At 30.8% G+C, this 2,868-nt stretch overlaps 1 non-coding gene across 1 annotated transcript; it reads right to left on the reverse strand.

Annotated features, from left to right (window-relative positions):
• Positions 1-2,065: 2,065 nt before the first annotated feature.
• Trnai-aau lies at positions 2,066-2,139 on the reverse strand. Its single transcript has one exon. It is a non-coding gene; the product is annotated as a tRNA-Ile (tRNA).
• Positions 2,140-2,868: the final 729 nt, after the last annotated feature.

Below are 2,868 nucleotides of genomic sequence, written 5' to 3' on the forward strand. Positions count from 1 at the left end.
GGTGAGTAGTAACCTCATAAGCAATGTGCTCGGGAGATTTGAGTAATGTGATTTTCTTTTTAAGATCCATTAAATTTTACGTACTTAAACTAATGGAGACAGTTGTGATTTTACGTATTCCATTTCAGAATAGTCTGAAACTAAAAATGAAACAGATTTTGTAAACTTTAGTTGATCATTGACGCACTCAAATACAGTGAGTGTGTGCTGACGTTTTACAACATACTGAGTTAATTATCTCTTTTTAAAAAATTCTAAAAGCTTAACATATGAACACGGGTCACCTTGGTCCAAAAATATCTCTGGTACATTTCTCTTATGAATAAACATGATGGCAGCGAGAAAATCTCAGAATAAACCAATTTGTACGACAGAGAACAATCGTACACGAAACATTATTATTTATGTAACTTAGTAACACATTATGTGATAAAGTTACTTCGTTGGATCGGTTGGTAGACTTCGTTACTTTCTATCAGGTATTCTGATATTCCTTTGTCGGTTTAAAATCACTTGAAAATTTATACGAATTCAATACTTAATTAATATGAGACTTTAATTATGTCAATGTCTTATGATGTATCTAAGCATAAATTACTATAATTTAAAGAAGGTAAATTTAAAACATTTGGATAGAACTACACGATTTCAATTGTGTTTAGTAAACGGATCTAAAAATTAAATTTCCCGTTTGTCAACGTGCGTTTGTAATATAATTCAATGAAGTGAAAATCGTGTCTTTCTTTTCTTCCTAAATGTAATGACGTAGAATGCAATTAAATCATAATGAACTCATTAGGGCAATAAAATATACAGTATTCTTTAATGTAGGCTCCACACAGTGTATTGACATAAATATAATTTAACTGAAAACTGATTTCATTGTAAAAGTGTCAATGCGGATTTACACGCGTCTACGCTTCATATAGGATGCATCAAGTTGATTGTGAGAGTACATGTTAGCCACGGGTCTGAAGTTCGATTTTCAATGTTAAACATCTTTCGTCGAATATGTTTTAGGGCATTTTTGGATTTAAGGAAGTGTTTGTATCATTATAAAACGGTTTAAGACTGTTTGTAATCCAATTTGGGTCAAAAGAGCCAAATATGCTACTTTTAATTTGAGTCAAACATGGAGCCGTTTTATGAAACTTAGGTCAGAGTTTTTATTATTATCACAGAGTTACGCTTAGATGAATGAAAATAACTTATGGAGATATCCGCTTTTCTTAGAAATATCAACCTTTCACGTCTCTCAATTTAAAAATGCTATACTATATAGGCTCATAATTATAATTATATGTGTTGATTTTTTTAAGAAGCTCGAGTTTATACCGCACATTTCTTGTCCTGCATGAATTAAATTTATACATGTTTAGAACACGTTTAAAACAGTCTGTACAATGTTTTATTACTAAATTCTCATTTTTTGACAGAAATATGTAAATTATTACGGCCAGCAAAGTTGGGAGAGGAAAAACAAGAATGGTTGCGTTTTTTCTAACAGAGTGGGCGCACTAATACTTACGTAACAGCTACGCTTAGCTGCCGTTTGAAGTATTCTCTCTTGGTTCTGGCAAGCGAAGCTTTATGTCTCTTCTGTCTCCGAGCTATTGATCCACTATTTACAATCTATTGCGGTACAAATAAATTATTTCCATAAAATTTAGTAGTTAATGTTCTAATATAAAAATGTTAATGTATTACGTATATGTATAAATTCTTCACGTTAATACTTAAAATAATTATACATGATAAATTTATAAAATTATAAATGGTATATTCTCAGGAAAGATGCTGAAATACTAGATAATGATAGATATTATTAATAACTCCTTATATTAACAAAAACTTTCTACCATTATGTAGTTTTGTATGTACAAATCAACAGCCGCCTTTTAGTTATAAAATAGATTAACATTTTTAACTCTGTATTGTAAATAATTTTTTCTTACAAATATTGGATCGGTGAAAATAAAATTTAAAAAAAATATAAGTATAGTATTATAAGTATGAACTGCTCACATCAGATGTTCAATTGTTACAGAGTTGTCAAAAATGTTAGTGGTCTATGAGGGGATCGAACCCGCGACCTTCGCGTTATTAGCACGACGCTCTAACCAACTGAGCTAATGGGCCGTTGGTTTTCACACATTGAGTATTCTCTTTACCTCAACACAGATCTATTTTCCCATATTGCACTTGACTTAGCTTAGTATTATTCATCTTGGCCTCTGTAAAAACAACTACATACATTTGAATATTTCTACAGGGGTCTTCTACAGGGGTTTATATTAGCCCCCGTGTACTTTATTTTCTACAGTATATAAAATGTGGCCTTCTAGACTCATTAATAACGATTAGTTTTTATTAATTGTTGTTATTTATTATCATCTTCTTAACTACCAATAGTGATCTGAAATTTGATACCTAAACAGTTAAGGTTTAAATAAAAGCCTTAGTGTACGTAAGCAGATTCAAATAGCGTATTTTCTTACTTTTAAATATTATTTTAATGGCCTGAGATGCGGTACCTCAAAACCATAAGAAACTCATAGATAAACCCTTAGAATAACATAAAAATGTTTATAGGTTTAACGAAATTACTGAGCATTCCATGATTTTGGTGTAGGCTACATATTTCTCAAGATTTGCACTTGATAAATTTTAAATTTTAATTATTTTGTGGACGCAATCGCAATGTTGGGGAATTATAAAACTTGGATTTGCTAAACGCGTCTACCACTAAAAATAAAATGATATGGATCATTAGCTTTAACTGGCCACTCCAAGTTTGAAGGTTAGGCCTTATCACATAATTTTCTTCGACTTCTTTATCACCATTTTAACTCAAAATTTCGTCAACAA

This window comes from Homalodisca vitripennis, unplaced genomic scaffold, assembly GCF_021130785.1.
Source record: "Homalodisca vitripennis isolate AUS2020 unplaced genomic scaffold, UT_GWSS_2.1 ScUCBcl_1238;HRSCAF=4608, whole genome shotgun sequence".
Classification (NCBI taxonomy): Eukaryota; Metazoa; Arthropoda; class Insecta; order Hemiptera; family Cicadellidae; genus Homalodisca; species Homalodisca vitripennis.